Genomic DNA, 12299 nt, shown 5'->3' on the forward strand with positions numbered 1-12299 from the left:
GCGCGATTCCAACATCCATTATCACAGGTACGTATGTTCTACCTAAAGTCATAAAGTCATTGCCCATCCCGGGCAAGGCAAGAATAGAATAGAATAGATCGTGGCCGCCTTCATGGCTAAAATGCACTTATGGGTACAGCAGTGCTTACTTGATGTAAGCATGTCTTGGTGTAAGCACAGCTGTCACTGCAGAAAAATGGTCCTACCTGTTTCAGAAATATGGATATTGTATATGCGAATAATCAGTTAGTAACAATGCGCAATTTCAGTACAGATTGCAAATGGCACTCAAAATAACATGTTTCTTGTTCTGGCTGTTAAACCTCTTTTTGCTGAACCATTCTTTACTTTTGATTTACTGTAACTCTCAGAAGTAAGCATACAGTGGAGGTACATTTTTGTTCCAAATTTTCCAAATAGGTATAGTACTGTTCTTTTGGGTAGAAATAAGTACATTTTACAAACAAAAAAGGTACAAATGAATTATTAATCCATTGGCAAGGGGAACAAACTGATACAACTGAAATCAACCGTTACAAGTACAAAAGAGTGCAAAGTCGGACAGGCAAATTATTTATTTCTTCTTTGGTTGCCATATCAGACTGCGTTATCCTCTCCCTCGTACCCCGGAACAGAGGGGGGGAGATGTTTTCGCGTGTCCGACAGCCAGTGCCAGCGGCGGAGTCCAATCTCTCCCCAGAGCCCGTCCTACCCTGTGTCAGCATGGCCGCTCACAGATGGGCCCGCTGAGCAGCCAGGTGCCAGGAAATGGCCGTCTTTACCCACACGCTAAAATACCCACCGTGTGCGTCGGGCTATTTTTATGCGCATCCTGAATCGGCAGTCTTTACTGCCGCTTTCTCTTTCCGGGCCACAGCATTCCGTTGTTTTTAAAACTCCGCGCGTGACCACCTCCTCCTCTTTGAGCCACATGTTCTTCTTTTTGGGTCTGGATGGGGAGCTATTGAGGGTGCATCAGAAAGCGAGCATCTGTGACAGTATGGGGGCAGGGGGCACACTGCCACCAGTGAGTCACCACAGACGACGGTTCCAATCACGTCAACAGGGACAGTCATCATTTTAATGCCATGCAATTGTGGTACAAGACACAGCCTGTAGTAGTTCTTTGGAAAAAAAAAAGATAGCATTTAATTTCACCATGAAAACATGAGCTATGTTTTTAATATCTTAAATTCTGCCTTCAGGTGTTATTTTCTTTTAAATGGGCCGTTGGTGGATTGTGTTACAGTAAGATTATCGAATCATTTAAGTCGACATGGTCACTAGATGGCACTGTGCAGCCGGTTAACTGTCCCAGTCGTGTCTTCTCAGGACCACTGCAGAGAGACTTGATGGAAGACCTGTTTATAGCTTTTCAGCTCGCAGGTCTGTCTCCTGTCTGATTGCTTTAACACAACCTCTTCTGGGAGGGAGGTCTGGAGCAGTCTCACAGTTTCAGCAGGAAAAAAAGGCAAACAGAAGCCCGATTGGCACTAAACAAAAACAGCTTTAGACTCATCTAAAGATATGATGGAGGCCCTGTTTGTTTGACTGTGTCTCTAACTCTGAAACCTTATACCTGAATGGATGGAACTGGCCTCCAGGCGTTTAGGATGGCTATGGTGAAATCCTCACAGGCGATGGCTTGTCCAGATTACCTCAGGAAAGAGCTGTGATTTCAGCTGCTGAAGATGCCTTGGCCTGGAACCTGGACTGGAGGCAGTGTACGCGCTGCGGTCGCACCTGTGACCTACAAAAACAAACGATAAAACCACAGCAGCCATCTTTTGGTACACCAAGGACATCCTCTGAGCAGGAAGGCAGCTGGGTATTAGGACAGGTACAGCAGCTGTGGGATGGACAGTCAGCCAAAAACCTTCATCTTCAGATATGCCGGTAGAACTGTTCACATTTTATCAACATTATTACATTTGTCTTAGACTTACTGTGTTTGTTCAGCAATTATTGAAGACGGTCACACTCATTGTGGTTCTAGAGTGGATTTGCCCACAATCAATACAGCAAATCTAAAAAAAATTTAACATAGAATTTCCACAGTGAAATGTTCAGTGTAAAAGCAACGAAGGAAATAAACATATGACTTTACTCTGCACATGAAACAGAGTGAATTTTATCCCCACAGTAGTCTGTCAGAGGTAAATTAACACTGAACATTTTAACGTGTGGGCTGTACAGAACGCTACTTCGGCTCAGTTTATTTTTAATGGCACTCACTAAAGTCACAACAAGACCAAATTCCACTGGAGGGTGACAATGAAGTAAAAACCAAAGCATCCCACAGTAAAACCCATAGCCATGCAGTGCTGACTGCATTAATGGGGCTGTTTCACTGTTAGCATCCCATCATGCCACCTCAGAGCTGGGACCTCCGACTCAGGCTCCACTTAACTTATATTCAGCAGTCACGCCACACAGCTTTTCAAGAACAGAACAGCAGTTCTCACTGGCAGCAAAACTGCGGCTGTAAAACCGTCCAGTCGGATTAAAATCACCTCGAATCAAATCAATTTTATTTGTATCGTGGTTTTTACTGCTTGGCAGAGTAACAGATGGGTGAAAAAGGGCCAAAGTCAGGCTGAACCCTGAAATAGCAAGCACACAAGGTTAAAATAAACTCCCCACTGGAGAGAAAAACCCTCAAACAGTAGCAAGAAAAAACTTCTCAGTCTCACGAGGAACCCGGCTTCTTTGCTGCCTGGCCTGGTGTAAAGTAATTAATATAAATAAATAAATCATTTCCCAACACTACAGAGTAATGAGAAAGTAACTTACTGACCCTCCATCAATTACTGCTTTTTGTGTGAAATTCTTGTACATGCCATTTTAAATGATAAGTTAATACAACAAACATATGTTCTCTGTAATTACTGCATAATCCCAACCTTTGCCTTATTTAAAGGTAGAACATGTATATTTGTTCAGCTGTATAATGTCTTACAGGAAGGCCCTGCATATATTAAACAGGAAATGCCTTTGCAGAGTTATTTAATCGTAATTTATTTAAATTTGAGAAAAGTTGGATGAGTCTATGCTTCCAATGAGTCTAGGAAAAAGCTAAAAAGAAGTGCTTGTACATTTGTGTAAAATACATATTGCTGTATTTGAATCGGTGCACTTGGTTGATTCTTAAGGGCAAACATCATGATGGATGTGACGAGAAACAACACGCTTCTACAAAGCCCCTTTCTGAAAATGGCCTGCCCCGCTCTGGTATTATTCTTAGCTGAATATCGCTGGATTCATTATTGTCAACACAAGTCGCAGTCTGTTTCCACAGCCCCGACATCAGGGCCCACTATATCTCCTGGTCTCCCCACTGTTTTCCTTTAGTGCGCACTACCAAATTTGGTGAGAGCTGTGGAGCGGTTTAGCGAGGCAGGCACGTGAGCACACGTGTCGGCTGTGGAGTCCGGTGGAGAGGCTGATGTCTCCAGCCACCTGAAAACAGCTAAAAGCGCCCTGTGCTTTCATATGGATAATGAACGAGGAGCAATGTGGGTCAGATTTGCTTTCTTCATGACACATAGGGAAAGCTACTGTAGGCAGGAACATCAACAGAGACTGTGCAGATAATTTGAGTAAAGTGATTCAAGGCAACACGGGAAATGTTGAATATCCAAAGAGATATCATTGCTAATCCTTGGTTTCTTAAATACAATTTAGCTAAAGCTTTTATCCAAAGCAATACAGTTGATTAGACTAAGCAGGAGACAAGGCCTCAAGGGCCCAACCGCTGTGTGAATCGTATGGTGGCCACAGGGATCCAACCACTGACCTTGCAAGTCCCAGTTATGTACCTTAACCACTCTGCTAAAGGCTGCACACGGCCTTAGTGAAGGTTGCCATGAGAGATCAAGGTTTAAGTCCACCTGTCTACAGTTCCAGGCCCTTCCAGCAAACCCACAGTTCTGGATTTCTATACATCTTATGTGTATTTCCTTATATCTTACAGAGGCACAGTCAAAGATAATAAACATGCTTAGTGAGAGGGACTGTTCTCTCACTCACTAAAACAAGCACTGGTATATCAGTCAGCTGAGCCATCCACAGTACAGTATAACACATATTGGAATTCAGCTTGGCTTTTTCCACATGGACTATGCATTAAGTGTGATTAATGACAGCATTTGAACATAAATTTCATTGTTTTAAATTACATCCAGGTTTTCAGAGCTACAGGGCTCTTCCTTTCCTGGAAGTGTTAAAATTTGTGGTGTTAATTCAGATCTTTAATACTTTTTAATAGACATATACGAGACTCCACATACCAACATCACAGCTATAACTAAATCACAAGTTTATAATGCACTCACTGTTTCTTTACATTTCTCACAGTTAAAGGTGGCAATAGCTGTAGCCTCCCAATAATAAAACATTATTAAGTACATAAATGGTGAAAGCAAGTCACTCCATTATATATTATTAGTCATAATAACGATGTGTACTACATACTGTACATATAATAAATCCTGGATTATTCCTGCAGTATGTTGCCCTGCGGACATGCAAATGTTCGAAGATCCTTCCAGTTAAAAACTATTGATCACATCTGGGTTCAAAGTTCATCAAATGTGAGTAAGTGCTTCTCAGAAGATAGTTCTGCTGTGGTGGTTCAATAAGCTTACCAACCTGTTCATCCAAAGGCAATCCACTGCCCTTCTGAGAAGCTGTTGAAATTGCATTATTTTGAATGACAATACTCAGTATAGCTTTTCTCCCCACTACAAATCAACATATCATCACAGCCAATAATTCTGCATTATTTTTATGACTGAATTACAAGCTTAACCTTTTACAAAACAGTGCTTAAATACTTACATGGCTTTGCTTTTTTCCTTTCACATGGAATACAGACCAAACAAAATTAAGACAGTTATGAACATGAACCCAAGATCTGATATGATTTAGACCAAGGAGGAAGTCGAGGAGGGTTACATATCTGGAATAAAATGGGGGCCTCCGTATGTGGGGAGAAATAGCAGATACAGTAAAACAGGCCACCTCACCTCCTGCAGGAGTGCATCCACCGACACACAGTCTCAGTCTACTGGTGTTACAAGAACTGTCACTTTAGTTTCACAAAGGTATTCTGAATCTGTGCAACATAAAACTTTCTCCACTTTAAACATGGGTTCCCTTCAATAAAGTGGTGTAATAATTTCTCTAAAAACCCTTTAATCCCATTTTCATCCGTTCTCCAGTTGGGAATGTCTGATCGGAAGTGCAGACTCTCCCTGAAGGCTCCTCTCCCAGGAATTCCACAGCTCCAGCTGCTGATTCTGTACTCACTGCAGGACAACATTATTATTATTAATGTTATTACTTTACAGTTATTTAGCTATTCGACTACGCAGGGGCCAATCCCCCCTGGAGCAATGTCGGGTTAAGGGCCTTTCTCAAGGGGCCAGCATGGATCTTATTGTGGCTACATTGGGGTTTGATCCACCAATCTTCCAGGTCCCAGTCATGAACCTTAGACACTAGGAACCAGTGGCCCATATTATTATTATTATTATTATTATTATTATTATTATTATTATTATTATTAGCAGTAGTGGTAGTAGTGTTATTATTGTTATTGTTATTGTTGTTATTATTATTATTATTATTATTATTATTATACATCAATCAAACACATTTTGGACTTTTACACAGTAATTGCACAGTGTTAAGTCAACTCTTACAGTGTACAGTACATATAGTCACTATTGGACTCACATGTACTGTGCTAGAGTTGCAATAACACTGGACATTTTACTGTGTTTGGAAGTACATATTCAACAAGTACTTTGATGAGACCAGGGTCATTTATGGGAACGTGACCATGAGTCATGATATCACTCAAAACATTTTGATTAAGATAAGAGTAAAGACATTCAGGAAGAGATAAATTACAGCCACAGCGATAAGAAAACAGTGCCGCCCGCATGGGACACCGCCCCAGAGCACCTCCCACTGAACCACAAGCCCTGCAGCAATGTCTGCCACCAGCAGCTTTTACCCACTTCATGTCTCTGTGTGTCTGAGAAATACATACGCTATTGACCTGCACACAGCATACAGTGCATTGGGTTGTATGTGGTGACAGGGTTTATTTGGAACAGCTCGTAGTTCATTAGTCAAACCTGGAGAATGTGCCACTCTGTTCCAAAACCTTTACAAATTTGGATGAATGTTTTGCTTTGAATATGATCTGTTTTGGAGTGTCTACAATTGTAGTTAATGAGGACATTTTATGCACTGATTGTATCCAGTCATATTGACATAATTTAGTGCATGTACATATTAATATTGCTCATTTGTCCTTTAGCAGAATCAAAGGTATAAAAATCTTACGAAAAATAATTAATTACACCACATTACAATATCAAAACATTTACATATCGCGCAAAAGTAAACAATTGTAAAAAAAAAAAAAAAAAAGCATTCACTGTAACTATTGAAAATATTGTCCTGGCAGGTCACTTATTGACTTAAAAGTCAAGAACAGTAGGGGAGAAGAGTCTGACAGCTCGATGGTTATTTAGGTTATGCGTAAAATAACAGCTTTTATATAAACTTTGCCTTTATAATTCACTCCTGTATGATAGTTTTGTCTGGGGCTTCATCTGTGGTCTGCACTGCTGGGAAATGTTTACTCTCCCATTTCCTGTGGTGCTTCCTCCATCAGATCTACAGTGCTGAGCAGACTGAAGAATAACAATGCTTTTCTGAGCTTTAAACCGAGAGTGTTTGATTTTTCTGTGTAGAATTTACTTTAAAATGTCCTAACTGATGAGCCAGATCACGGTTCATAACCATAAATTCAATTTATAATTAAAATAATAAAAAAGGAGGCGCTTGATGAAGTGCACCATGACTTAGTATATGGCATTCCTCTGTTAAAAGTGTATATTGTATTTAATTAATGCCTTTTTTCTCTATTACTATGGCATAGTGTGCAGCAGTTGTACTGAGTGCAGGATTCAGTGAATGGGTCACATGACCCAAGTTTACAGAAAAAGGTAACAGAGTAAACTATTATGCCGTGCCTCTTTAGACATTTTGGACATTTTAAGTAAATATAATTTCATATGTACTCAAAGAACCTTCCAAAAAGCACTGAAGTCTTGAAATTTGACAGCTCATACTGTTTTAAGAGCTGTGACACTGGAAGGCACTTGATGGGTGTTCCTCAACCTCTGGAATCCCCACATAGCCACTCTTCTGTGGAGTCTTCCTTTGGGCAGGAAGGCCGGGCTGATCCTCAAGGGGAATTCACGTAGGCCTACACTCTTTAAAAAAAAAACCTTTTTAGTTCTTTCAGGAACCCTCTGTCTTAGGTATAAAGTGCAAAAGCTCCCAGATAAAGAACCACTTTGCCCGACAGAGAACCCTTTAACTAGGTAGGGTTCTTTGATGGAATCACAGGATCCATACTGCCTAGTTTTAGTTTTTTTGTGTAGAGATTCCAGCTTTCTCACCAGTGCAGAGCATTCACAAGGGAAGGAAACAAAACACCTGAACAAGGCATGACCCGTCCCACCACAGATTTGAGTCTAAACGTGTGGATTTTGAGTCATGGTAATGAAAGTAAGGAGATGTATTTTGAAGGAAAAATGTTTTTAAATAGGCTATGCTTCAATAAAAAATAACTAATTGAGTGAGGTCAACATTGAGATGGAGTTATACAGAAGAGAAGCTGCCTTTAATTCCTTACTAGTGAAAGAAGTTACCGTTATACACATCCACACTATTATTAATATCAAAACTTGTTGAAAAACATGATCTATTCACACTTAGACTTTCAACACAGTCCCTCCCACATCCACGAGAGAGCGCTGACGGTATTATGAGTGGAACTCCCAGAGTTCCCAGGAATCTCCCAGAGACGGAGCGCACGCACCTGGGTGAAATTGTGCCCAATTTTTTTGGTAAATATTTTCGCCCTAAACTGTTGGTTCTCTATTGCTTACATGTGTTCACCACTCCACTCCATTCTCCTTTTGTTTTGTGTTTTATGCTTTAACGGGAATAGGTTTCTTAGTTACCGTTGTATTGCACGTTAATGAATGATAGGGATGTTTAGTCAGAATGCAGCAACAAAAACAGCAATTAGGGCAATAAAACGCAAAGATATGTAGGCTATGTCATTTTATGTAGGACAGCCTACCAACTGATTACTATCTCGCTGCTTTAAACAGATGTTCCAAACACTTTCCCGGCTGTTCTGCGTTTGTTGTTTTGTAATAGACGTGGAATGTATCTGTTTAGCTAATGGACTTCCATTCCGGCCATCCATTTCGCAGCTTCCTGTTTTTTCATATCGCTTCTGAACCGTTACAGTTGACAGAACGTGAATATACGAGTGAGCACATGCATTGCGTTTAATAGAGTGACAGCCAGGAGATCCTCGGCAGGTGTTTAGACCATTCAACCACAAACGTAAATCCCACACCGACAAAATGACCAAACCACATGCAACTAGACTGATTATACACTCATAATATGCCTAAACCCCAAATAATACACACATATTCTGAAGCATTTCACAACCTTCTAAAAATTGAAATGATAACCTATGGCTACAGAAATACCCACTCCTGTCCATGATATGATAGCCGAAACAATGCATAGGGTATCAGAATATAAAGATACAAAGTGTCTATCATCTGAATTTGCTATGCACAATGATTCAAAAGCACGTATTATCGGGAAGACCGTGGGAAGTTCGATCATAAGAGATGCAGCATTGCATCGGCTACAGCGTGTGCAGGAAATGTGCAGGAAAGAGATACCATTTTATTTATATAAAATAAACATTCCATGAAGGCGACATGAAACAGCAGTGCAGTGTGGGCATGCAATAGCCTGTGATAACAATTACAATCCCCCAATGACGGTTTAAGCGATTACAAGGGTGATATTGACCGGTTATGTGGCGAATCGTCTTACTTTCGCTACGCCACGTAGCCTACATCAATTCAAATGGATCGCATGACATGGGACACATTTCAAATATTGTTCAAATAAGGAAACTGTCTACATGCGTGCACTGCAGGCTACGCCTTGCATCAGGTTAATAAGGTAGGCATGTTCAATCTAAGACCTTCCCCCTTTACAGTCTCTATCGTAAGACCTCTCCGATGGGTCGCTGACATGTGTTGCTAGGATTCACGCCAGTAGACTTTCAAATTTAACAGAGAGAGAAGAAAATTGAAAGCATATCCAAATAAGGTCGACGGTAACACGTCCGACACTTAAATACTCTGTGTTCCAGGAATCGTGTTTCACTTCTCAAACATCCAAAAAACAGTCCCGCAGAGTAGCAGAATTTGGATTCCAAACGGAGAGCAGAAAAGATTGTTGACGCCACTAGTTGCTTGATTGGAGCGCTCAGCAACGTGCCGATAAGGTAGGTGAAGCTGAACTTTAAACAAGTTGAAGTGATCTTAACTTCGACGTACACATGTTAATACATATTTGTTGTTGTATTTATCAATATTTTAATTATACAATGGTTACTGTCTTTGCATATAACAGCAAAATGTTGCAAAATTCAGGGGAGTGAAGTTTTAGAACTCATAATGGGAAATGAACATTGGTGAATTCACCTTAGTTTTCCATGGTTTCTGTTCAGGGATGTTTTCCTGTGGTTATCTTGCCGCACCTTCCGCACGTGCCAGCATGTTTGGATAACTGAGACTAGTTGTGTGTCTGAAATTTGAGGGAAAGTGCGCGGCAAAGTCCGGTTGCAGGCTTATCCTTTTCATCATTGGACCATGGACCCCTCAACTTAATCGCAGGTTTCAAGTCATAGGTTACCACCCAGCTACCCCCAGTTCTATTCGATACTAAATGCCTACGGAATATTCCCAGAAAATGTGTACATAAAGTTTCATAATTTAAAATCTCTTAAATGTTTGCATAACGTCTGGTGTAAAACACGATGCAGGCTCCAACTTATGACTACCCACCTACAATATACTTGTCTACATATTAACCAAGTGTTAGCACTCAGTAAGCACTTCATTAGGTATTTATTAGACTTATTTGTTTAGATGTATTGGTCTTCTGCTGTTGCAGCCTATCCACTTTGAAATGTTGTGCGTTCAGAGATGCTCTTCTGCATACCACTGTTGTAATGTGTGGTTATTAGCATTACTGTCACCTTCCTGTCAGTTTTGACCAGTCTGGCCCTTCTCCTCTGACCTCTCTCATTAACAATGCTTGTATGCCCACAGAACTGCTGCTCACTGGATGTTTTTTTGTTTTTTTTGTTTTTTTCACCATTCTATGCAAACTCTAGAGACTGTTGTGCATTAAAATCCCAGGACATCAGCAGTTTCTGAGATACTCAAACCACCCTGTCTGGCACCAACAATAATTTCACAGTCAAAGTCACTTATTCCACATTTTTTCCCCATTCTGATGGTTGATGTGAACATTAATTGACGGTCCTGACCCGTATCTGCATGATTTTATGCATTGCACTGCTGCCACACAATTGGCTGATTAGATAATCACATGAATAAGTAGATATACAGGTGTACCTAATAAAGTGCTCAGTGAGTGTATATGTTCATAGTCGGTTCTGAAATTATTAAAGCTTCAAATTCCTATGGAGGTGCTATAAATTACAATCAGTCTGTCTGCACTTTAAATCAGATTTTCTATTCAACTACCGGTCTCTAACCAAGTCTCCAAAAGCTTTGAATAGTTGAAAAGTTCTTCAAAGTCAGGAAATATTCAATTGAAACCATTTGTGGCATTTTCCTGGCCGGTGTTTGTTTTTCTCCTCTCTTCTGGACGAGGCATTGCTTTGTATATTGTATGTCTGATTCCAAAGCACATCATTGCAATTTAAGTGCTTCGTCACGGTGATCCAGACTGCTCACACATTATTCTGGCTCAAAGATCTCAACGCTTCTGGCTATTGTAGCATGCTGCCCCAGATATGTGCATTGTTGTCAGACTGTGATACTTTCCCCCGGGTAATCTGTATTGTACTGTTAGGCTCCATTTGATGAATGAATAGATCCTCGATTCAACCCTTGACCCAAACTTTAACAAATGAAATACTGCAGGTGTGTGAGTCTCCATTAACTGGCCAGCACAGTGAACTGAAAATAGTGAATCAAGTTCTACAAGGGATCAAGTTCTTCAGGTGAAAAAAATCTTCAACTGGTCACACCAAAACATGCACTCACTGAGCACTTTATTAGGAACATTTTACTTTTACACCTACTTATTCATGAGATTATCTAATCAGCCAATTGTGTAGCAGCAGTGCAATTCATACAGTCATGTAGATACGGGTCAGGAGTTTCAGTAAATGTTCACATCAACCATCAGAATGGGGAAAAGATCTAAGTGACTTTGACTGTGGAAGGATTGTTGATGGCACACAGGGTGGTATCTCAGAAACTGCTGATCTCCTGGGATTTTCATGCACACTAGTCTCTAGAGTTTGCAAAGGATGGTGCAAAAGACAAAACAAAAATCCAGGGAGCAGCAGTTCTGCAGACAGAAACACCTTGTTAATGAGAGAGATCAGAGGAGAAGGGCCAGACTGGTCAAAGCTGACAGGAAGGTGACAGTAATGCGTGTACATTAGTACAATTGAGTGTACTGTGTGACTCAACTAAGATCATTTCATTAAATGAAACTATGTATTTTGAAGTACGATTTTTAGATGTGACCACTTGAAGAATTTTTAAGTTGCTCCAATGTTTGTGTACAATTGTTTTCAAAAGAGTGAACCTTCCCAGTCATGTACCCAGGAGGGAAACTGTCTTCTGCTAATCCTCCTCTTATTAATTATTTAGTCTAGAATTTTTCTTCCTGAAACTTTCAAAAGCCTCACAAAAAGTTGGGATGAATGAGCAGGGGATACAGTCCCGAGGCCACAGAGCCAAAAGCAATTAAACACAGATGAGCTGCAAGTCCGCAGTGGTAACACAGTACTTAAAGAATCCCGTTCCTCCAGCTGGGCTCTGGCACACTGCTGCTCTCCTGGCTTTGCTGGTTTCTGAAGGTGGCCCTGAACAAAGTGAGCCCCTCCTGAACGTACACATGAGCTGGGTGGGCTTAGCGTTCATCAGCACATTCAGGAAGGTGTCTCAGATGAAGCATAACCACACTCTGGCTGCAGGTCTTGTGTGAGTCTGCTTTTACAGTCTCTGCTGTAACAGTGGGTGTAAATTGTGCAGGTTTGAGCAAAGAAAATTGTGTGAGATGTGATGTGAAAGTACAAAAAAAAAAAAAAAGGTTCCACTAGGAACCCTGTGATTGCATAT

The 12299-nt window shown here is 40.7% G+C and overlaps 1 protein-coding gene across 1 annotated transcript in view; it reads left to right on the plus strand.

Moving 5' to 3' along the window:
* The first annotated feature begins 9129 nt into the window (after positions 1–9129).
* mylka (myosin, light chain kinase a) overlaps positions 9130–12299 on the plus strand; it is a 65286-nt gene continuing 62116 nt past the window's right edge. Inside the window, exon 1 of the mRNA XM_061227209.1 lies at positions 9130–9415. The gene's annotated coding sequence lies outside the window, so the exon portion shown is untranslated. The remainder of the gene's footprint in view (positions 9416–12299) is intronic.

This window comes from Conger conger, chromosome 17 (assembly GCF_963514075.1).
Source record: "Conger conger chromosome 17, fConCon1.1, whole genome shotgun sequence".
Lineage (NCBI taxonomy): Eukaryota > Metazoa > Chordata > Actinopteri > Anguilliformes > Congridae > Conger > Conger conger.